Below are 25,115 nucleotides of genomic sequence, written 5' to 3' on the forward strand. Positions count from 1 at the left end.
TGTGTGTGTTTGTGAGGATGATAGTGTGTGTGTTGTGTTTGTGTGTTTGAGAAGGGTGTGTGTGTTTTGTTTGTAAGGATTACAGTGTGTATGTTGTGTTTGTGTGTTTGTGAGGGGTGTGTGTGTTAAGTTTGTGAGGATGTCAGTGAGTGTGTTGTGTTTGGTTGTTGTGAAGTGTGTGTGTGTTGTGTTTGTGTGTTTGTGAAGGGTGTGTGTGTTGAGTTTGTGAGGATGGCAGTGTGTGTGTTGTGTGTTTGTGAAGGGTGTGTGTGTGTTGTGTTTGTGTGATTGTGAAGTGTGTGTGTGTGTTGTGATTTTGTGTTTGTTAAGGGTGTGTGTGTTGTGTTTGTGAGGATGAAAGTGTGTGTGTGTCTGTGAGGATGACAGTGTGTGTGTTGTGTTTGTGTGTTTGTGAAGGGTGTGTGTGTTGTGTTTGTGTGTTTGTGAAGGGTGTGTGTGTTGTCTTTGTGAGGATGGCAGTGTGTGTGTTGTGTTTGTGTGTTTGTGAAGGGTTTGTGTGTTGTGTTTGTGAGGATGGCAGTGTGTGTGTTTTGTTTGTGTGTTTGTGAAGGGTGTGTGTGTTGTGTTTGTGAGAATGGCAGTGTGCGTGTTGTGTTTGTGCGTTTGTGAAGATGTCAGTGTGTGTGTTGTGTTTGTGTGTTTGTGAAGGGTGTGTGTGTTGTGTTTGTGAGGATGACAGTGTGTGTGTTGTGTTTGTGTGTTTGTGAAGGGTGTGTGTTTTGTGTTTGTGAGGATGGCAGTGTGTGTGTGTTTGTGAGGATGACAGTGTGTGTGTTGTGTTTGTGTGTTTGTGAAGGGTGTGTGTGTTGTGATTGTCCGTTTGTTAAGGGTGTGTGTGTTGTGTTTGTGTGTTTGTGAAGGGTGTGTGTGTTGTGTTTGTGAGGATGGCAGTGCGTGTGTGTGTTGTGTGTGTGTTTGTGTGTGTGTTTGATGGGGAGTCAGAGAGCGTGACATGTGACATGTGTCATGTGAGCAGCAGCAAGTGAAAGTGAAAGTGAAAGTGAAAGCTGAACAAACATGATGTCCAGGGTGGAGTTGAGCTTGTTTGCTGCAGACAAAAACAAAACAAAACAAAACAAAACAAAAAGCAGCAGCAGCTTCAATAAATAAAACATGTTTGCTTCAATGTTGATTTACTCCTTTTTTTTTTCTTCTCCATTCCACACAATCAAACATTTTCTCTCAACAACTTTCAGGAAAATAATCATTTAAAAGTATTTTTTATTTTAGTATCCATTTGTGATATCTACTATTATTGTATCATATATTATATGATATCATATTTAATATGTGGTATGTTATATGATATTTGTGTGTGTGCGAGGACGTGTGTGTCGTGTTTGTGTGTTTCTATGTTATGTGAGTACACGTATGTTGTGTTTGTGTGTTTGCAAGGACATGTGTGACGTGTTTGTGTGTTTGTGAGGATGTGTGTGTCGTGTTTGTGTTTGTGTGCTTGCGAAAACGTGTGTGTTGTATTTGTGTATTTGCGAAGACGTGTAAGTCGTGTTTGTGTTTTTGCGAGGACGTGTGTGTCGTGTTTGTGTTTTTGTGAGGAAGTATGTGACGTTTTTTGTTCGTAAGTGAAGGCGTGTGTGTCGTGTTTGTGTGTTTGCAAGGACGTGTGTGACGTTTTTGTGTTGGCGAGGACATGTGTGATGTTTTTGTTTGTTGGCAAGGACGTGTGTGTCGTGTTTGTGTGTTTGCAAGGACGTGTGTGTTGTGTTTTGTGCTTGCAAAGACGTGTGTGTTGTGTTTGTGTATTTGCGAAGACATGTAAATCGTGTTTGTGTGTTTGCGAGGACATGTGACGTTTTTGTTTGTTAGTGAGGATGTGTGTGTCGTTTTTGTGTGTTTGCGAGGACATGTGTGACGTTTTTGTGTGTTTGCGGGGACATGTGTGACGTTTTTGTGTGTTTGCGAGGACGTGTGTGACGTTTTTGTTTGTAAGCGAGGACATGTGTATTGTTTTTGGGTGTTTGCGAGGACGTGTGTGACATTTTTTTGTGTTTTCGAGGATGTGAGTGTCGTGTTTGTGTGTTTGCGAGGACAAGTGTGTTGTGTTTATTTTTTTGAGAGGACGTGTGTGACGTGTTTGTGTGTTTGCAAGGACGTGTGTGTCGTGTGTGTAGTGTTTGTGTGTTTGTAAGGATGTATGTGTCTTGTTTATGTGTTTGCAAGGACGTGTGTGTTGTGTTTTTGTTTGTGTGTTTGCGAAGACGTGTTTGACGTGTTTGTGTGTTTGCGAGGATGTTTGTGACATGTTTGTGTGTTTGCAAGGACGTGTGTTGTGCTTTTGTCTTTGCGAAAACGTGTGCGACGTGTTTGCGAGGACGTGTGTGATGTTTTTGTGTGTTTGCAAGGACATGTGTGACGTTTTTGTTTGTTAGCGAGGACGTGTGTGTCGTGTTTGTGTGTGTGCGAGGACGTGTGTGTCGTGTTTGTGTGTTTCTATCTTATGTGAGTACGTGTATGTCATGTTTGTGAGGACGTGTTTGAAGTGTTTGTGTGTTTGCGAAGACGTGTTTGTCCTGTTTGTGTGTTGGCGAGGACGAGTGTGTCGTGTTTGTGGGTTTGCAAGAACGTGTGTGACGTGTTTGTGTTTGTGCGAGGACGTGTGCGTCGTGTTTGTTTCTATGTTATGTGAGTATGTGTATGTCGTTTTTGTTTGTTAGCGAGGACGTGTGTGTCATGTTTGTGTTTTTCTATATTATGTGAGTACGTGTATGTCGTGTTTGTATGTTTGTGAGGACGTGTTTGAAGTGTTTTTGTGTTTGCGAGGATGTGTGTGTCATGTTTGTGTGTTCGCGAGGACGTGTGTGTCGTGTTTGTGAGGGTGTGTGTGACGTGTGTGTGTGTTTGCGAGGACGTTTGTGACGAGTTTGTGTGTTTGCGAGGACGTGTGTTACGTGTTTGTGTGTTTGCGAGGACGTGTGTTGTGCTTACGTGTTTGCGAAAACGTGTTTTGTGTTTGTGAGTACGTGTGTGACGTTTTTGTGTGTTTCCAAGGACATGTGTTGTGTTTTGTGTTTGCGAAAACGTGTGTAACATGTTTGCGAGGACGTGTGTGACGTCTTTGTGTGTTTCCGAGGACGTGTATATCGTGTTTGTGTGTTTGCGAGGACATGTGTGACGTTTTTGTTTGTTAGCGAGGACGTGTGTGTCGTATTTGTGTGTATATATGTTTTGTGAGTACGTGTATGTTGTGTTTGTGTGTTTGTGAGGACGTGTTTGAAGTGTTTGTGTGTTTGCGAGGATGTGTGTGTCGTGTTTGTGTGTTTGCCAGGACGTGTGTGACATTTCTGTGTGTTTGTGAGGACGTTTGTGACGTGTTTGTGTGTTTACGAGGACGTGTGTGATGTGTTTGTGTTTGCGAGGACGTGTGTTGTGCTTTTGTGTTTGCGAAAACGTGTGTGACGTGATTGCGAGGACGTTTGTGATGTGTTTGTGTGTTTGCGAGGACGTGTGTTGTGCTTTTGTGTTTGCGAAAACGTGTGTGACGTGTTTGCGAGGACGTGTTTGTGTGTTTGCGAGGATGTGTGTGTCGTGTTTATTTGTTTGCAAGGACGTTTGTGACATATTTGTGTGTTTGCGAGGATGTGTGTTGTGTTTGTGTGTTTGCAAGGACGTGTGTTACATTTTTTTGTTTTTACAAGGATGTTTTTTGACGTGTTTGTGTGTTTGGGAGGACGTGTGACATGTTTTGGTGTTTGCAAAGATGTTTGTGTCGTGTTTGTGTGTTCTGGAGGACGTGTGTGACGTGTTTGTGTGTTGGCAAAGACGTGTTTGTCGTTTGTGTGTTTTTGGACATGTGTGTGTTGTGTTCTTTTTTCTCTACAACTCATCCTGCTCGCAGAGACATGGTGGACACAATGGAGTGTCACACATGGACACAAGTAGGGGACTATTTCAAAATAAAATACCCTAAAAACAAACAAAAAAAAGGTAGTGAAAATTTAGTGACAATTTAGTGAAAATTTAGTTTAAAAAATTGTGAAAATTTAGTGAAAATCAGTGATCCTTTTGGGAAAATTTAGTAAAAATGTAGTGAAAATTAATGGGAAAAATATTGAAAAGTTAGTGAAAATTTAGTGACAATCTAATGAAAAATAGTGTAAATTTTGTGAAAAATCTGTGAAGATTTGGTTTAAAAAATTGTGAAAATTTTGTGAAAATCAGTGATCATTGAAGGAAACTTTAGTAAAAATGTAATGAAAATTAATGTGAAAAATTGTGAAAAGTTAGTGAACATTTAGTGTCAATCTAGTGAAAAATAGTGAAAATTTAATGAAAAATCTGTGAACATTTAGTAAAACATTTGTGAAAATTTTGTGAAAATTTGTGTAAAAAATACAAAAAATTTGGTTTAAAAATAGTGACAATTTATGGAAAATATAGTGACATTTTTCTAAAAAAGAATTGAAAATTTAGTTAAAAGTAGTGAACATTTTGTGAAAAATCAGTGAAAATTTAGTGGAAATGTTGTAAAAATTTTATGAAAAATAGTGAACATTTAGTGAAAATGTATTTTAAAAAATAGTGAAAATTTAGTGAAAAATCTGTGAAAATTTTGTGAAAATTTAGTTTTAAAAATTGTGAAAATTTTGTGAAAATCAGTGATCATTTAGGGAAACTTTAGTAAAAATGTAGTGAAAATTAATGTGAAAAATAGTGAAAAGTTAATGAAAATTTAGTGTCAATCTAGTGAAAAATAGTGAAAATTTAGTGGAAATTCAGTGAAAATTGGTGAAAATTTGGTGACAATTTAGTCAAAATTTAGTAAAACATTTGTGAAAATTTTGTGAAAATTTGTGTAAAAAAATAGTGAAAATTTGGTTTAAAAAATAGTGAAAATTTGTGGAAAATATAGTGACATTTTTCTAAAAAAAATTTGAAAATTTAGTGAAAAGTAGTGTACATTTTGTGAAAAAGCAGTGAAAATTTAGTGGAAATTTTGTAAAAATTTTGTGAAAATTAGTGGAAAAAGTAATGAAAATTTAGTGAAAAGAGCTGAGAGTTGTGTTTGTTCAATTGTTGTCCAGATGTGGGAGTGATGAGGACGGCATGCAGCCTGAGAAAAGTCCGGGGGTCACATGACCGACCTTCTCCACATCAAGTAGGTCAGCGCCTAAAGGACCACGGGGAAGAAGTACAACACAATCATTGCTCGGCCAAGTGTGCGCTTCATTCGCGCGCCTGCGGGAGTCTGCGGGCCAGTCTGGCCGTGACACCATGTTTGTCTTCCACGCAACAATCCCATGATGCACCGGGACTTCCCTAGCAGCGTGTTGTTAGCATTTCTTATTTAAACTACACAAAGTACACAACATGAGAAGCAGAGTGGTCCTCTCTTAAAAACATTGATTTTAATATTGATCACTAAGCAGCGACTAACCTGCACTCTGACTTCCTGCTCGGTGGAAAGTAAGCTTCAAAATAAAAGCCAAGCAGTATTAAGCTAAATGTTTGTTTTTGGAGTCAAAACAGACAACATGATTAGGGTAGGTGTGTTTGATAAGAATATCAAACATCACATTTGATATTTTGTTATTTCACACACGGCTCTGTTTTAGTTGATCATATCGGGCGATACGACAACGATGATATTTTGATACAGTTGACAAGATGTGAGGACGTGTGTGACGTGTTTGTGTGTTTGCACGAACGTGTGTGTTGTGTTTGTGTGTTTGCGATAACGTGTTTGCCGTTTCTGTGTGTTTGCGAGGACGTGTGTGACGTGTTGTGTGTTTGCGAAAACCTGTGTGACGTGTTTGCGAGGACGTGTGTGACGTGTTTGTGTGTTTGCGAGGACGTGTGTGTCGTGTTTGTGTGTTTGGGAGGACGTGTGTGTTGTGTTTGTGTGTCTGCGAGGACGTGTGTGTTGTGTTTGTGTGTTTGCATGGACGTGTGTGACGTGTTTGTGTGTTTGCGAGGACGTGTGTGACGTGTTTGCGAGGACGTGTGTGACGTGTATGTGTGTTTGTGTGTTTGCGAGGACGTGTGTGTCGTGTTTGTGTGTTTGCGAAAACCTGTGTGACGTGTTTGCGAGGACGTGTGTGACGTGTATGTGTGTTTGTGTGTTTGCGAGGACGTGTGTGTCGTGTTTGTGTGTTTGGGAGGATGTGTGTGTCGTGTTTGTGTGTTTGGGAGGACGTGTGTGACGTGTTTGTGGGTTTGCTAGGACGTGTGTGACGTTTTTGTTTGTTGGCGAGGATGTGTGTGTCGTGTTTATTTGTTTGCTAGGACGTGTGTGTCGTGTTTTTTGTGTTTGCAAACACGTTTGTGACGTGTTTGTGGGTTTGCTAGGACGTGTGTTCTGTGTTTTTGCGTTTGCGAGGACGTTTGTGACGTGTTTGTGGGTTTGCGAAGACGTGTATGACGTGTTTGTGTTTGGTAGGATGTGAGTGACGTGTTTGTGTGTTTGCGAGGACATGTGTGTTGTGTGTGATGTGTTTGCTAGGACGCGTGTGACGTTTTTGTTTGTTGGCGAAGATGTGTGTGTCGTGTTTATTTGTTTGCTAGGACGTGTGTGTCGTGTTTATTTGTTTGCTAGGACGTGTGTGTCGTGTTTTTGTGTTTGCAAGGACGTTTGTGACGTGTTGTTGTGTTTGCGAAGACGTGTATGACGTGTTTGTGTTTGCTAGGATGTGAGTGACGTGTTTGTGTGTTTGCGAGGACATGTGTGTTGTGTGTGATGTGTTTGCTAGGACGTGTGTGACGTGTTTGTGTGTTTGCTAGGACGTGTGTGTCGTGTTTTTTGTGTTTGCAAGGACGTTTGTGAGGTGTTTGTGGGTTTGCTAGGACACGTGTTGTGTTTCTGTGTTTGCAAGGATGTTTCTGACGGGTTTTTTTGTGTTTGCGAGGACGTGTGTTCTGTGTTTTTGTGTTTGCGAGGACGTGTGTTCTGTGTTTTTGCGTTTGCGAGGACGTTTGTGACGTGTTTGTGTGTTTGCGAAGACGTGTATGACGTGTTTGTGTTTGCTAAGATGTGAGTGACGTGTTTGTGTGTTTGCTAGGACGTGTGTGGTCCTCTCTTAAAAACAATGATTTTAATATCAATCACTAAGCAGCGAATGACATACAGTCTGACTTCCTGTTCGGTGGAAAGTAAGCTTCAAAATAAAAGCCAAGCAGTATTAACCTAGAATATTGTCCTTGGAGTCAAAACAGACAACATGATTAGGGTAGGTGTGTTTGATAAGAATATTTTACATGATCAGCTCGGACGATACGACAACGATGCTAAGAATTTTGATACAGTTGACAAGATATCACTTTTCTAACGTTTATGATTTACGTTGCTAACAAATATTTGGGTTCTGTTGTGGCAAAATGAATGTTTTAGTAACCTCTTGTCTAGTCTTGATTGTGTTGTTTCACCTCAACTGCATCGTCCTTGATTGAAGACATTTATGGGCCTGATGCATTCACCGAGCTCACCGGGGATGTATCTCATACTTTGGCTCTCCAAACATAGGACAAAGACTGCTGGGATGTTGGGAGATTACTGATTAATGTTGCATTTGTCCTCTAATCGAAGGCAACTCTTCAAATGGGTTTTATTTTGTGAATGACGCCGCCTTGTCCAACACATTCCTGTTTGTGTTGATATCCAAAAGAGTCGGAGGAGAGATCGACTACACGAAATTGTTAAATGAGCCATAATGGAGGGAAAATATAAACAACTCTTATATGAGTGTTATAATGAAGACAACACATGATGTAAGTGTCTATATTAGCCTACTATCAAAATGACTTTGAAGGTCTTATATAAAAATAAAAATAAAATTCATTTTTAAAAGGAATGTCACATTTTTAAAAATGTGACATTCGGGAGTTGGTAAAAAAAAACATGAAATCAATTTTAAATATTTTTAATGGTCAATATTTACTAATGTCCGAGTCTTAACTAATTACACTGGTAGTCCGAGGTACAGTACTACTAGGTGAGGGTCCTGAGGTACAGTACTACTAGGTGAGGGTCCTGAGGTACAGTACTACTAGGTGAGGGTCCTGAGGTACAGTACTACTAGGTGAGGGTCCTGAGGTACAGTACTACTAGGTGAGGGTCCTGAGGTACAGTACTACTAGGTGAGGGTCCTGAGGTACAGTACTACTAGGTGAGGGTCCTGAGGTACAGTACTACTAGGTGAGGGTCCCGAGGTACAGTACTACTAGGTGAGGGTCCTGAGGTACAGTACTACTAGGTGAGGGTCCTGAGGTACAGTACTACTAGGTGAGGGTCCTGAGGTACAGTACTACTAGGTGAGGGTCCTGAGGTACAGTACTACTGTGTGAGGGGTCCCGAGTTACAGTACTACTAGGTGAGGGTCCCGAGGTACAGTACTACTGTGTGAGGGTCCCGAGGTACAGTACTACTAGGTGAGGGTCCTGAGGTACAGTACTACTAGGTGAGGGTCCTGAGGTACAGTACTACTAGGTGAGGGTCCCGAGGTACAGTACTACTAGGTGAGGGTCCTGAGGTACAGTACTACTAGGTGAGGGTCCTGAGGTACAGTACTACTAGGTGAGGGTCCTGAGGTACAGTACTACTAGGTGAGGGTCCCGAGGTACAGTACTACTAGGTGAGGGTCCCGAGGTACAGTACTACTAGGTGAGGGTCCTGAGGTACAGTACTACTAGGTGAGGGTCCCGAGGTACAGTACTACTAGGTGAGGGTCCTGAGGTACAGTACTACTAGGTGAGGGTCCTGAGGTACAGTACTACTGTGTGAGGGGTCCCGAGTTACAGTACTACTAGGTGAGGGTCCTGAGGTACAGTACTACTAGGTGAGGGTCCCGAGGTACAGTACTACTAGGTGAGGGTCCTGAGGTACAGTACTACTAGGTGAGGGTCCTGAGGTACAGTACTACTAGGTGAGGGTCCCGAGGTACAGTACTACTAGGTGAGGGTCCTGAGGTACAGTACTACTAGGTGAGGGTCCCGAGGTACAGTACTACTAGGTGAGGGGTCCTGAGGTACAGTACTACTAGGGGAGGGGTCCTGAGGTACAGTACTACTAGGTGAGGGGTCCTGAGGTACAGTACTACTAGGTGAGGGTCCTGAGGTACAGTACTACTGTCTGAGGGTCCTGAGGTACAGTACTACTAGGTGAGGGGTCCTGAGGTACAGTACTACTAGGTGAGGGGTCCTGAGGTACAGTACTACTAGGTGAGGGTCCTGAGGTACAGTACTACTGTGTGAGGGTCCTGAGGTACAGTATTACTAGGTGAGGGTCCTGAGGTACAGTACTACTGTGTGAGGGTCCTGAGGTACAGTACTACTGTGTGAGGGTCCTGAGGTACAGTGCTACTGTATGAGGGGTCTCGAGGTACAGTACTACTAGGTGAGGGTCCTGAGGTACAGTACTACTAGGTGAGGGTCCTGAGGTACAGTATTACTAGGTGAGGGTCCTGAGGTACAGTGCTACTGTATGAGGGGTTTCGAGGTACAGTACTACTAGGTGAGGGTCCTGAGGTACAGTGCTACTGTATGAGGGGTCTCGAGGTACAGTACTACTAGGTGAGGGTCCTGAGGTACAGTACTACTAGGTGAGGGTCCTGAGGTACAGTACTACTGTGTGAGGGGTCCCGAGTTACAGTACTACTAGGTGAGGGTCCCGAGGTACAGTACTACTGTGTGAGGGTCCCGAGGTACAGTACTACTAGGTGAGGGTCCTGAGGTACAGTACTACTAGGTGAGGGTCCTGAGGTACAGTACTACTAGGTGAGGGTCCCGAGGTACAGTACTACTAGGTGAGGGTCCTGAGGTACAGTACTACTAGGTGAGGGTCCTGAGGTACAGTACTACTAGGTGAGGGTCCTGAGGTACAGTACTACTAGGTGAGGGTCCCGAGGTACAGTACTACTAGGTGAGGGTCCCGAGGTACAGTACTACTAGGTGAGGGTCCTGAGGTACAGTACTACTAGGTGAGGGTCCCGAGGTACAGTACTACTAGGTGAGGGTCCTGAGGTACAGTACTACTAGGTGAGGGTCCTGAGGTACAGTACTACTGTGTGAGGGGTCCCGAGTTACAGTACTACTAGGTGAGGGTCCTGAGGTACAGTACTACTAGGTGAGGGTCCCGAGGTACAGTACTACTAGGTGAGGGTCCTGAGGTACAGTACTACTAGGTGAGGGTCCTGAGGTACAGTACTACTAGGTGAGGGTCCCGAGGTACAGTACTACTAGGTGAGGGTCCTGAGGTACAGTACTACTAGGTGAGGGTCCCGAGGTACAGTACTACTAGGTGAGGGGTCCTGAGGTACAGTACTACTAGGGGAGGGGTCCTGAGGTACAGTACTACTAGGTGAGGGGTCCTGAGGTACAGTACTACTAGGTGAGGGTCCTGAGGTACAGTACTACTGTCTGAGGGTCCTGAGGTACAGTACTACTAGGTGAGGGGTCCTGAGGTACAGTACTACTAGGTGAGGGGTCCTGAGGTACAGTACTACTAGGTGAGGGTCCTGAGGTACAGTACTACTGTGTGAGGGTCCTGAGGTACAGTATTACTAGGTGAGGGTCCTGAGGTACAGTACTACTGTGTGAGGGTCCTGAGGTACAGTACTACTGTGTGAGGGTCCTGAGGTACAGTGCTACTGTATGAGGGGTCTCGAGGTACAGTGCTACTAGGTGAGGGTCCTGAGGTACAGTACTACTAGGTGAGGGTCCTGAGGTACAGTATTACTAGGTGAGGGTCCTGAGGTACAGTGCTACTGTATGAGGGGTTTCGAGGTACAGTACTACTAGGTGAGGGTCCTGAGGTACAGTGCTACTGTATGAGGGGTCTCGAGGTACAGTACTACTAGGTGAGGGTCCTGAGATACAGTACTACTGTGTGAGGGTCCTGAGGTACAGTATTACAAGATGAGGGTCCTGAGGTACAGTATTACTAGGTGAGGGTCCTGAGGTACAGTACTACTAGGTGAGGGGTCCCGAGGTACAGTACTACTAGGTGAGGGGTCCCGAGGTACAGTACTACTAGGTGAGGGGTCCCGAGGTACAGTACTACTGTGTGAGGGTCCCGAGGTACAGTACTACAGTGTGAGAGTCCCGAGGTACAGTACTACTAGGTGAGGGGTCCCGAGGTACAGTACTACTGTGTGAGGGTCCTGAGGTACAGTACTACTAGGTGAGGGTCCCGAGGTACAGTACTACTAGGTGAGGGGTCCCGAGGTACAGTACTACTGTGTGAGGGTCCCGAGGTACAGTACTACAGTGTGAGAGTCCCGAGGTACAGTACTACTAGGTGAGGGGTCCCGAGGTACAGTACTACTGTGTGAGGGTCCTGAGGTACAGTACTACAGTGTGAGAGTCCCGAGGTACAGTACTACTAGGTGAGGGTCCCGAGGTACAGTACTACTAGGTGAGGGTCCCGAGGTACAGTACTACTAGGTGAGGGGTCCCGAGGTACAGTACTACTGTGTGAGGGTCCCGAGGTACAGTACTACTGTGTGAGGGTCCTGAGGTACAGTACTACAGTGTGAGAGTCCCGAGGTACAGTACTACTAGGTGAGTGGTCTCGAGGTACAGTACTACTGTGTGAGGGTCCTGAGGTACAGTACTACTAGGTGAGGGTCCCGAGGTACAGTACTACTAGGTGAGGGTCCCGAGGTACAGTACTACTAGGTGAGGGGTCCCGAGGTACAGTACTACTGTGTGAGGGTCCCGAGGTACAGTACTACTGTGTGAGGGTCCTGAGGTACAGTACTACAGTGTGAGAGTCCCGAGGTACAGTACTACTAGGTGAGTGGTCTCGAGGTACAGTACTACTGTGTGAGGGTCCTGAGGTACAGTACTACTAGGTGAGGGTCCCGAGGTACAGTACTACCAGGTGAGGGTCCTGAGGTACAGTACTACTGTGTAAGGGTCCGACGCCCTCATGAAATGCCATCCATCAATCCATTTTCTACCGCGTTTTCCCTTTTGGGGTCGCGGGATCGCTTTTGCCTATCTTAGCTACAATCGGGCGGAAGGCGGCGTACACCCTGGACAAGTCCCCACTTCATCGCAGCCTCATGAACCGGTTCCCTGGGCCTCTCTGAACTAGATCAGTCCCGTCAGCCGGTGTTGCCGTTATGTTCGGGAGGAGGCGGGCCTTAGGCTCGCCGTCCAATCAGACTCAACGCCCCCTTCAGGCAGAATGAAGTCACAACCTTTAGTTTTGTTTTTTTTTCTCTTCCCCGACTCTTTAAGTAGATCAGCGATCATCGGAAGCCCCCCCGGGGGGAGAAGTCATCATAATCTGATTATTTATCTGAAGGGGCTCATCAGCACTGATCCCCCCCCCACACCCGCACACACACACGCACACACCCACACACACACACACACACACACACACACACACACACACACGCACACACGCACACACACACACACACTTACATCTCCAACAAAAACATTGTCTTCTCCTATGTGCTCACATTACCGCAAGTTCTTTGCATCACATGTGATTAGGCCCCGCCCACCATGATTCGATCCTTCTAGACCCGGGGCCGGCAACCCAAAATGTTGAAAGAGCCATATTGGACCAAAAATACAAAAACAAATCCGTCTAGAGACGCAAAAATTGTATCCAGTTGGACATTTTGTTCCAGCCCGATCCCAGCTATAAATCGTCTGCTTCTAATCGCATAATTCCACATTATTCTGGACGTCTGCGTTGCTGAATCTTTTGCAATTTCTTCAATGAATAATGGAGACGTCAAAGAAGAAAGCTGTAGGTGGGAATAGGTGTATTGCAGCTGCCTTTAGCAACACAAACACAGCCGGCGTTTCCTTGTTTACATTCCTCGAAAGCTGACGGTGAAGCTTTTCTATGGAACAGAGCGGACAAGCTGTGCCAGAAACCTGAGGGTTGCAGGTTCGCTTCCCAACTATTGACATCCAAATCGCTGCCGTTGTGTCCTTGGGCAGGACACTTCACCCTTTGCCCCCGGTGAATGAATGAATGGTAGGTGGTGGTCGGAGGGGCTGTAGGCACAAACTGGCAGCCACACTTCCGTCAGTCTACCCCAAGGCAGCTGTGGCTACAGATGTAGCTTACCACCACCTATGTGTGAATGAATGATGGCTTCCCACTTCTCTGTGAGCGTTTAGAGTATCTAGTAATAAAAAAACATTCCTCTTAGTTGGATCCTATTTTTTCCCCCGTATAGTTCTCAGTTTTCCAGAAATTCCCGGATAAAAATTTTCAATGCAAACTGTTACTACGTCGAAATTTTTCAAACGATTCCCTAAATTCCAACACCATACCATTCATATCATTTTGGGCAATTGTATTAGTGTCAAAATTTTCAAGAAGTTTTCCAGAAATTCCCAATTTTCAATTCAAACTGTTGCTACGTCAACATTTTTCAAACGATTCCCTAAATTCCAACACCATACCATTCATATCATTTTGGGCAATTGTATTAGTGTCAAAATTTTCAAGAAGTTTTCCTGAAATTCCCAATTTTCAATTCAAACTGTTACTACGTCAACATTTTTTAAACGATTCCCTAAATTCCACCATACCATTCATATAATTTAGGGCAATTGTATTAGTGTCAAAATTTTCAAGAAGTTTTCCAGAAATTCCCAATGAAAACTGTTACTACGTCAACATTTTTCAACCAATTCCAAAAACTCTAACACCAAACCATTCATATGATCCACGACAATTGCTCTGGTATCAATATTTTCCAAAAATCCAGATTTTTCAGAAATTCTCAAATTTCCAGGATATTCCCATTAAAATTTTAGTGACGTAATCATAGTTCTACGATGTTCTTTTAAACCCCATTACAACCGTTCAACCATCCCCACACACTACTGTTCCCATATATCCAGCACAAAATACAATTTTCCTTTCCCCAAATTCCAAGTTTTACCCGGAATTTCCCGTAAAAATTTCTTCCGATTGACAATAAACGGGCAAAAGACTAAAAATCCCAAATTTTTCATCTGATTTAAACCAACATCCACACACGCCACTCATCCTGGACCTTCAAGCCAGCATTTTTTCCTGGTTCCAAAAGTACCCTTTTTACCCGGAATTACCAGGAATATCCCTCCATTTAAAACGAATAAACCTCTTTATATAGCACATTTCTCAACCGATTCGAGCCCTTCCGCCATCAACACACTGCTAATCCTGGAAAATCCAGCTATTATTTTACAAGTTCAAAAAAGTTCCAGAAATTCCAGTTTTACAAAATCCCATTTTCACCGCTTACCGGAAAGTTTTCACAGTCCAGATTTTTCAACCGTTTTTTGACCATTCCGCCGATAAAACATTCCTTTTTGTTGGAAAAACGGTCCTCAGTTTTCCAGAAATTCCCAAATACCGATTTTCAATTCAAACTGTTACTACGTCGACATTTTTTAAACGATTCCCTAAATTCCAACACCATACCATTCATATCATTTAGGGCAATGGTCCTAGCGTCAAAATTTTCAAGAAGTTTTCCAGAAATTCCCAATTAAAACTGTTACTACGTCAACATTTTTCAACCAATTCTAAAAATTCTAACACCAAACCATTCATATGATCTAAGACAATGGCTCCGGTATCAATATTTTCCAGAAATCCAGATTTTTCAGAAATTCCAAAATTTCCAGGATATTCCAATTAAAATTTTAGCGACGTAATCGTAGCTCTACGATGTTCTTTTAAACCCCATTACAACCGTTCAACCATCCCCACAAACTACTGTTCCCATATATCCAATAAAAAATAAAAATGTTCTTTCCCCAAATTCCAAGTTTTACCCGGAATTTCCCGTAAAAATTTCTTCAGATTGACAATAAATGGGCAAAAGACTAAAAATCCCAAATTTTTCATCTGATTTAAACCAACATCCACACACGCCACTCATCCTGGACCTTCAAGCAAGCATTTTTTCCTGGTTCCAAAATGACCCTGTTTACCCGGAATTACCAGGAATATACCTCAATTTAAAATGAATAAACCTCTTTATATAGCACATTTCTCAACCGATTCGAGCCCTTCCAACATCAACACACTCTGCTAATCCTGGAAAATCCACCTATTATTTTACAAGTTCAAAAAAGTTCCAGAAATTCCAGTTTTCCAAAATCCTATTTTCACCGCTCACCGGAAAGTTTTCGCAGTCCATATTTTTCAACCGATTTTTTGACCATTCCGCCAATAAAACATTCCTTTTTGTTGGAAAAAACAAACGGTCCTCAGTTTTCCAGAAATTCCCAAATACCGATTTTCAATTCAAACTGTTACTACGTTGACATTTTTCAAACGATTCCCTAAATTCCAACACCATACCATTCATATCATTTAGTGTCAAAATTTTCAAGAAGTTTTGCAGAAATTACCAATTCTTAATTAAAACTGTTACTACGTAAACATTTTTCAACCAATTCTAAAAATGCTAACACCAAACAATTCATATGATCTAAGACAATTGCTCTGGTATCAATATTTTCCCAAAAATCCAGATTTTTCAGAAATTCTCAAATTTCTAGGATATTCCCATTAAAATTTTAGCAACGTAATCATAGTTCTACGATGTTCTTTTAAACCCCATTACAACCGTTCAACCATCCCCACACACTACTGTTCCCATATATCCAACACAAAATACAATTTTTCTTTCCCCAAATTCCAAGTTTTATCCGGAATTTCCCGTAAAAATTTCTTCCGATTGACAATAAATGGGCAAAAGACTAAATATCCCAGATTTCTCATCCGATTTAAACCGTTCCAACATCCACACACGCCACTCATCCTGGACCTTCAAGCAAGCATTTTTTCCTGGTTCCAAAATGACCCTGTTTACCCGGAATTACCAGGAAAATCCCTCCATTTAAAATGAATAAACCTCTTTATATAGCACATTTCTCAACCGATTCGAGCCCTTCCGCCATCAACACACTCTGCTAATCCTGGAAAATCCAGCTATTATTTTACAAGTTCAAAAAAAGTACCAGAAATTCCAGTTTTTCAAAATCCTATTTTCACCGCTCACCGGAAAGTTTTCGCAGTCCATATTTTTCAACCGTTTTTTTGACCATTCCGCCAATAAAACATTCCTTTTTGTTGGAAAAAACAAACGGTCCTCAGTTTTCCAGAAATTCCCAAATACCGATTTTCAATTCAAACTGTTACTACGTCAACATTTTTCAAACGATTCCCTAAATTCCAACACCATACCATTCATATCATTTAGTGTCAAAATTTTCAAGAAGTTTTGCAGAAATTACCAATTCTTAATTAAAACTGTTACTACGTAAACATTTTTCAACCAATTCTAAAAATGCTAACACCAAACAATTCATGTGATCCACGACAATTGCTCTGGTATCAATATTTTCCAAAAATCCAGATTTTTCAGAAAATCTCAAATTTCCAGGATATTCCCATTAAAATTTTTGCGACGTAATCATAGTTCTACGATGTTCTTTTAAACCCCATTACAACCGTTCAACCATCCCCACACACTACTGTTCCCATATATCCAACACAAAATACAATTTTTCTTTCCCCAAATTCCAAGTTTTACCCGGAATTTCCCGTAAAAATTTCTTCCGATTGACAATAAACGGGCAAAAGACTAAATAACCCAGATTTTTCATCCGATTTAAACCGTTCCAACATCCACACACGCCACTCATCCTGGACCTTCAAGCAATCATTTTTTCCTGGTTCCAAAAGTACCCTGTGTACCCGGAATTACCAGGAATATCCCTCAATTTAAAATGAATGGGCACTATATAAACCTCTCCATATCCCACATTTCTAACCCGATTCGAACCGTTCAAACTTCCACACACGCCACTCATCCTGGACCTTTAAGCAAGAATTTTTTCCTGGTTCCAAAATGACCCTGTTTACCCGGAATTACCAGGAATATCCCTCAATTAAAAATGAATGGGCGATACATAAACCTCCACATATCCCACATTTCTAAACCGATTGGAACCGTTCCAAAATCGACACACGCCACTCATCCTGGACCTTTAAGCAAGCATTTTTTCCTGGTTCCAAAAGTACCTTGTTTACCCGGAATTACCAGGAATATCCCTCAATTTAAAATGAATCGGCAATACATAAACCTCTCCATATCCCACATTTCTAACCCGATTCGAACCGTTCCAACATCCACACACGCCACTCATCCTGGACCTTCAAGCCAGCTATTTTTCCTGGTTCCAAAAGTACCCTGTTTACCCGGAATTACCAGGAATATCCCTCAATTCAAAATGAATGGGCAATACATAAACCTCTCCATATCCCACATTTCTAACCCGATTCGAACCGTTCCAACATCCACACACGCCATTCATCCTGGACCTTCAAACAAGCTATTTTTCCTGGTTCCAAAAGTACCCTGTTTACCCGGAATTACCAGGAATATCCCTCAATTTAAAATGAATGGGCAATACATAAACCTCTCCATATCCCACATTTCTAAACCGATTCGAACCGTTCAAACTTCCACACACGCCACTCATCCTGGACCTTTAAGCAAGCATTTTTTTCCTGGTTCCAAAAGTACCTTGTTTACCCGGAATTACCAGGAATATCCCTCAATTTAAAATGAATCGGCAATACATAAACCTCTCCATATCCCACATTTCTAACCCGATTCGAACCGTTCCAACATCCACACACGCCACTCATCCTGGACCTTCAAGCCAGCTATTTTTCCTGGTTCCAAAAGTACCCTGTTTACCCGGAATTACCAGGAATATCCCTCAATTCAAAATGAATGGGCAATACATAAACCTCTCCATATCCCACATTTCTAACCCGATTCGAACCGTTCCAACATCCACACACGCCATTCATCCTGGACCTTCAAACAAGCTATTTTTCCTGGTTCCAAAAGTACCCTGTTTACCCGGAATTACCAGGAATATCCCTCAATTTAAAATGAATGGGCAATACATAAACCTCTCCATATCCCACATTTCTAAACCGATTCGAACCGTTCAAACTTCCACACACGCCACTCATCCTGGACCTTCAAGCCAGCTATTTTTCCTGGTTCCAAAAGTACCCTGTTTACCCGGAATTACCAGGAATATCCCTCAATTCAAAATGAATGGGCAATACATAAACCTCTCCATATCCCACATTTCTAACCCGATTCGAACCGTTCCAACATCCACACACGCCATTCATCCTGGACCTTCAAACAAGCTATTTTTCCTGGTTCCAAAAGTACCCTGTTTACCCGGAATTACCAGGAATATCCCTCAATTTAAAATGAATGGGCAATACATAAACCTCTCCATATCCCACATTTCTAAACCGATTCGAACCGTTCAAACTTCCACACACGCCACTCATCCTGGACCTTTAAGCAAGCATTTTTTTCCTGGTTCCAAAAGTACCTTGTTTACCCGGAATTACCAGGAATATCCCTCAATTTAAAATGAATCGGCAATACATAAACCTCTCCATATCCCACATTTCTAACCCGATTCGAACCGTTCCAACATCCACACACGCCACTCATCCTGGACCTTCAAGCCAGCTATTTTTCCTGGTTCCAAAAGTACCCTGTTTACCCGGAATTACCAGGAATATCCCTCAATTCAAAATGAATGGGCAATACATAAACCTCTCCATATCCCACATTTCTAACCCGATTCGAACCGTTCCAACATCCACACACGCCACTCATCCTGGACCTTCAAGCCAGCTATTTTTCCTGGTTCCAAAAGTACCCTGTTTACCCGGAATTACCAGGAATATCCCTCAATTTAAAATGAATCGGCAATACATAAACCTCTCCATATCCCACATTTCTAACCCGATTCGAACCGTTCAAACATCCACACACGCCACTCATCCTGGACCTTCAAGCCAGCATTTTTTCCTGGTTCCAAAAGTACCCTGTTTACCCGGAATTACCAGGAATATCCCTCAATTTAAAATGAACGGGCAATATGTAAACCTCTCCATATCCCACATTTCTCAACCGATTCGAACCGTTCCAACATCCACACACGCCACTCATCCTGGACCTTCAAGCAAGCATTTTTTCCTGGTTCCAAAAGTACCCTGTTTACCCGGAATTACCAGGAATATCCCTCAATTTAAAATGAATGGGCAATACATAAACCTCTCCATATCCCACATTTCTAAACCGATTTAAACCGTTCCAACATCCACACACACCAATCATCCTGGACCTTCAAGCCAGCTATTTTTCCTGGTTCCAAAAGTACCCTGTTTACCCGGAATTACCAGGAATTTCCCTCAATTTAAAATGAATCTGCAATACATAAACCTCTCCATATCCCACATTTCTCAACCGATTCGAACCGTTCCAACATCCACACCCGCCACTCATCCTGGACTTTCAAACAAGCATTTTTTTCCTGGTTCCAAAATGACCCTGTTTACCCGGAATTACCAGGAATATCCCTCAATTTAAAATAAATGGGCAATATATAAACCTCTCTATATCGCACATTTCTCAACCGATTCGAACCGTTCAAACATCCGCAGACTCCGCTAACCCTGGACTTTCTAGTATTTCAGTCTCGCTCAGGCGTCGATTTATTCGGCGACTTTCGCACGCAGTGGATCCACACGCAATTTTTGCGGGAATTGCAAATTCTAGTTTTGTATCCATTTTTCTTTATTTCATCTCACCAGTTCTGCATGGGGTTTATTGTGAAAGTGACGCATCGAGTTGTGTCATGTTGTCTAATGGCGGCGACGGGGGAGGGGGGGGGGGGGGGGGAGGGGGGGGGGGGGGGGGGGTTTGGGGGTGGTCTTCCGATGATGCACCTGTCCTCATTGTCCACCTGGGAAATTTGCCACGAGGTATAATCACTCTCGTAAACAACCGTGACAAAAAATCCCTTCATTTGTTCATTGGCGCCTGTCGTCCTCACACAAAGCACACACACACACACACACACACACACACACACACACACACACACACACACACACACACACACACACATACGTGTTTGGGTGACATATGAGGACTTATGACAAAAACGTGACATATGGGGACATGCCTTTCCAATGGTCCTGCAGGCCTGGGAATCAGACGGTTAGTGAACCAGAATTTTAGAAACACAGTGGTCTATTGAGATTTTTGCAACTCTTTTGTTTTTTTCTGAACCTGATTTTTATGGTACATATGAGGACTTGTCAGGTTTAGGTGCCATATGAAGACCAGAGTGTTTAAGATTTCAAGTTTATGTGACATATGACGACCATGACGTCACAAAGTGTTTAAGATTTCAGGTTCATGTGACATATGATGACCATGACATCACAGAGTGTTTAAGATTTCAGGTTCATGTGACATATGATGACCATGACATCACAGAGTGTTTAAGATTTCAGGTTCATGTGACATATGATGACCATGACATCACAGAGTGTTTAAGATTTCAGGTTCATGTGACATATGATGACCATGACATCACAGAGTGTTTAAGATTTCAGGTTCATGTGACATATGATGACCATGACATCACAGAGTGTTTAAGATTTCAGGTTCATGTGACATATGATGACCATGACATCACAGAGTGTTTAAGATTTCAAGTTTATGTGACATATGACGACCATGACGTCACAGAGTGTTTAAGATTTCAAGTTTATGTGACATATGATGACCATGACGTCACAGAGTGTTAAAGATTTCAGGTTCATGTGACATATGAGGCTAATGACATCAGACACTTAACAAAACCACCTGAGTTGGTTTAGTTGATGTGTTGTCATTTTAAAAAATCCCAATCCCATGCTACTGTAATCTAAAACCAAGAAGAGTTTAAAAGAAACATGGGTATAAATGTAATTGTCGACTAAGTGTAACTGAATTGTTTTTGTGGATTTTGTCGCTAAGAATTATCTGGAATAAATACAAAACGCTTGCTGTTTATTTTGCTTTTTTAATTGCTGGTAACATACTCAAACTACCACAGAAGATGTGGGAAAACATTTTTTTCCCCTTTTTTTAATATAATTCTGTTATGGATGTAGTACTTGATGGCAAGCCAATCTCTGTCCTGTAGAGCTACTAGTTCTTTATGGAGGCAGGCTTCACAATCTTTTTTACCTGGTACTTTGTTGCCAGTTACAAAATGCAACATGTGTCATTCAACTGCTTCCACTTCTTCCCCTTTGCAGCTGTCATAAAGGAGACAAAATACAATTTCTTACTGAAGGAAAAAATGACTATAACACAGTGAAAAGGTGCAAAACGTAATATAATATTCTAGTAAATGATGTGGATTATTTATTTACCCCGCTTTGGAGTGGACCAAGTGGAAGAAGCTTGAGACATACCTACTTCCAGCGATTTGTCCTGCTGTCAATCTGAAGGGAAGAATTAGAAAACTGTAAAAGTAAACATTTAACATATTGTGCTTTGTGAAGCAGCGGAGTATATGTGTTGTCTGTCTATTTATCAATAATGCAGACGAGGAGTGTTGGCTGAGTTCTTAACGTTTGCTTTCAGAGCGTGCATATCACAACATACAAGATGCCGTCATGGCGACACAACCTATCCCGGGCTACCGCGCATGCTCGTCACTCCTGTTGCATGCTGGGTAGGGTAGTTCTTTTTTCCCCTGGCTCATAACATTACAATATAGTACCATGTATATGCGTTCAGTTTATCAAAGCACCAAGCAAACAGATATGGTCATAATTATTTTAAGTCCACTACGCAGAATAAACACAACATTATTAATATTGCTACTACGGATAATTTGATCAAAAATTCCCTAAAACAGCGCACTACCTATAATATAAGTTTTTTAAACATAAGATCCCTGATAAAAAAAAAAATGTTTCTGCTGTTACCTCAGAAATTGCCTGTTCGGATGTTATGATTGTGGCTCAGAGATTTGTATGTAGATTATATTTATTTTCCATAACAAACAAGATAACTTAAATACCCTGGCAGTGGCAATAAGCTTAAATGTTTGTATTTACCTTTTTTGAGTTGATTTTCATAAAATTTGCTATTTAACTGCTACTGTTTAACAAGGACTGATTTAAATTGTGTTTGCACAACAAATGTTTTGGCACTTTTTTTCATGTGGGAGAATATTCAATAAAGGTGCACTACACACTACTTTTGAATTCATTATTGGGCTTTGCGTATACAATGCAGTTAATCGCGATTAATAAGAGAAATAGTGCGATTAACTTCGATTAAAAATGTTAATCATTGCCCAGCACTAATATATATACAAACCCCCGTTTCCATAAAAGTTGGGAAATTGTGTTAGATGTAAATATAAACTGAATACAATGATTTGCAAATCCTTTTCAACCCATATTCAATTGAAAGCATTACAAAGACAACATATTTGATGTTCAAACTCAAACTTTTTTTTTTTTGCAAATAATAATTAACTTTGAATTTCATGGCTGCAATACGTGCCAAAGTAGTTGGGAAAGGGCATGTTCACCACTGTGTTACATCACATTTTCTTTTAACAACACTCAATAAACGTTTGGGAACTGAGGAAACTAATTGTTGAAGCTTTGAAAGTGGGAATTCTTTACCATTCTTGCTTGATGTAAAGCTTAAGTTGTCGTGTTTTACGCTTCATAATGCGCTACACATTTTCGATGGGAGACATGTCTGGACTGCAGGCGGGCCAGGAAAGTACCCGCACTCTTTTACTACGAAGACACGCTGTTGTAACACGTGGCTTGGCATTGTTTTGCTGAAATAAGCAGGGGCGCCCATGATAATGTTGCTTGGATGACAACATATGTTGCTCCAAAACCTGTATGGACCATTCAGCATTAATGGTGCCTTCTCAGATGTGTAAGTTACCCATGCTTTGGGCACTAATACACCCCCATACCATCACACATGCTGGCTTTTGAACTTTGCGCCGGATGGTTATTTTCCTCTTTGTTCCGGAGAACACCACGTCCACAATTTCCATATATAATTTGAAATGTGGACTCGTCAGACCACAGAACACTTTTCCACTTTGCATCAGTCCATCCTAGATGAGCTCGGGCCCAGCGAAGCCCGCGGCGTTCCTCTGTCTTGTTGATAAATGGCATTTGCTTTGCATAGTAGAGTTTTAACTTGCATTTACAGATGTAGCGACCAACTGTAGTAACTGACAGTGGTTTTCTGAAGTATTTCTGAGCCCATGTGGTGATATCTTTTACACACTGATGTCGGTTTTTAATGCAGTACATCGCTTACGTGCAGTGATTTCTCCAGATCCTCTGAACCTTTTGATAATTTTACGGACCGTAGATGGTAAAATCCCTAAATTCTTTGCAAAAAAAATATTTAGCAGTTTTAACATCAAATATGTTGTCTTTGTAGCATATTCAACAGAATTGGGGTTGAAAATTATTTGCAAATCATTGTATCCTGTTTATATGTACATCTAACACAATTTCCCAACTCATATGGAAACGGGGTTTGAATGTATTTATATAAATATAGCCTATTATTTGCGCACTATTTACAAGTTATGTACCAAAAACACGACCACCGAAAAAATACTTTGATCAATGAAAACAGCGCTGCAAAAACCGGCTGTAAACAAGAGGCACTGCATTTTCTGAATTGAAACACTCATTTTAAAGCTTTGACATTAACATTTTAACACACACTAATCTGGTTCAGAAAATATGAGGACCTTATATGAAACACACTTTCTTGGTTCAAACAATATGAGGACATGACGAGTGCTCACATGTAGAATTTATGTTGTTGACTTGTAACATCTCCTGTTTTGCTAAACATGAGTTCCAAACTCCCTACTGACTAACATGGATGTACCCTTACGAAAATGTTGTCATATAAACTGATCTGTGAGAGATTAAAATTAATAAATGTCTTTCAAAATATAGGTTGGGTCAAATTTAGAGCAGATATAGTAAAAATAGACATGTAATAACCTGTTGGAGGGATGAAGTCGGTTTATGGCTGTCATCTGAATCTAGAGAATGTTGAGATAGAACCTCAACAGTTGGTTTCTGCAACAAAACACAAAAATATAATGTCATAACTAATTAATTATAACATTCTCACCACTTTTTGTTGATAAAAATCTGAGCATACAATGCCAGATAAAGGGTAAAGATTATTACAGAGTTTCAGCTCTTAGACAATTCATTAAGAATGTAACACACACAAAAATCTGGTTCAGAAAATATGAGGACCTGAATTGAGACACACATTTTAAAGCTTGGACATTAACATTGTAACACACATTTTCTGGTTCAGAAAATATGAGGACCTTATATGAAACACACCTAAGTCTTTCTTGCTTCAAACAATATAAGGACATGACGAGTGCTCACATGTAGAATTTATGTTGTTGACTTGTAACATCTCCTGTTTTGCTAAACATGAGTTCTAAACTTTCTACTGACTAACATGGATGTACCCTTGCGAAAAAGTTGTCATATAAACTGATCTGTGAGAGATTAAAATAAATAAATGTCTTTCAAAATATAGGTTGGGTCAAATTTAGAGCAGATATAGTAAAAATAGACATGTAATAACCTGTTGGAGGGATGAAGTCAGTTAATGGCTCACATCTGAATCTGGAGAATGTTGAGATGGAACCTCAACAGTTGGTTTCTGCAACAAAACACAAAAATATAATGTCAGAACTAATTAATTATAACATTATCAGCACTTTTTGTGGATAAAACTCTGAGCATACAATGCCAGATAAATAGTAAAGATTATTACAGAGTTTCAGCTCTTAGACAATTAATTAAGAATATAAAACACACTAAAATCTGGTTCAGAAAATATGAGGACCTGAATTGAGACACACATTTTAAAGCTTGGACATTAACATTGTAACACACACTAATCTGGTTTAGAAAATATGAGGACCTTATATGAAACACACCTAAGTCTTTCTTGGTTCAAACAATATAAGGACATGACGAGGGGTCACATGTAGAATGTATGTTGTTGACTTGTAACATCTCCTGTTTTGCTAAACATGAGTTCCAAACTCCTTACTGACTAACATGGATGTACTCTTACGAAAATGTTGTCATATAAACGATCTGTGAGAGATTAAAATTAATAAATGTCTTTCAAAATATAGGTTGGGTCACATTTAGAGCCGATATAGTA

General features: G+C 41.4%; 1 long non-coding RNA gene across 1 annotated transcript; it reads right to left on the reverse strand.

The window, feature by feature from the left end:
- Nucleotides 1-20,902: 20,902 nt before the first annotated feature.
- On the reverse strand, nt 20,903-25,087 carry LOC133545950 (uncharacterized). The gene is made up of 4 exons (XR_009804945.1): nt 24,525-25,087; nt 23,915-23,992; nt 21,272-21,343; nt 20,903-21,154 (listed from the first exon to the last, which is right to left on the reverse strand). It is a non-coding gene; the product is annotated as an uncharacterized LOC133545950 (long non-coding RNA).
- Nucleotides 25,088-25,115: the final 28 nt, after the last annotated feature.

The sequence above is a fragment of the Nerophis ophidion genome, linkage group LG29, assembly GCF_033978795.1.
Source record: "Nerophis ophidion isolate RoL-2023_Sa linkage group LG29, RoL_Noph_v1.0, whole genome shotgun sequence".
NCBI lineage: Eukaryota > Metazoa > Chordata > Actinopteri > Syngnathiformes > Syngnathidae > Nerophis > Nerophis ophidion.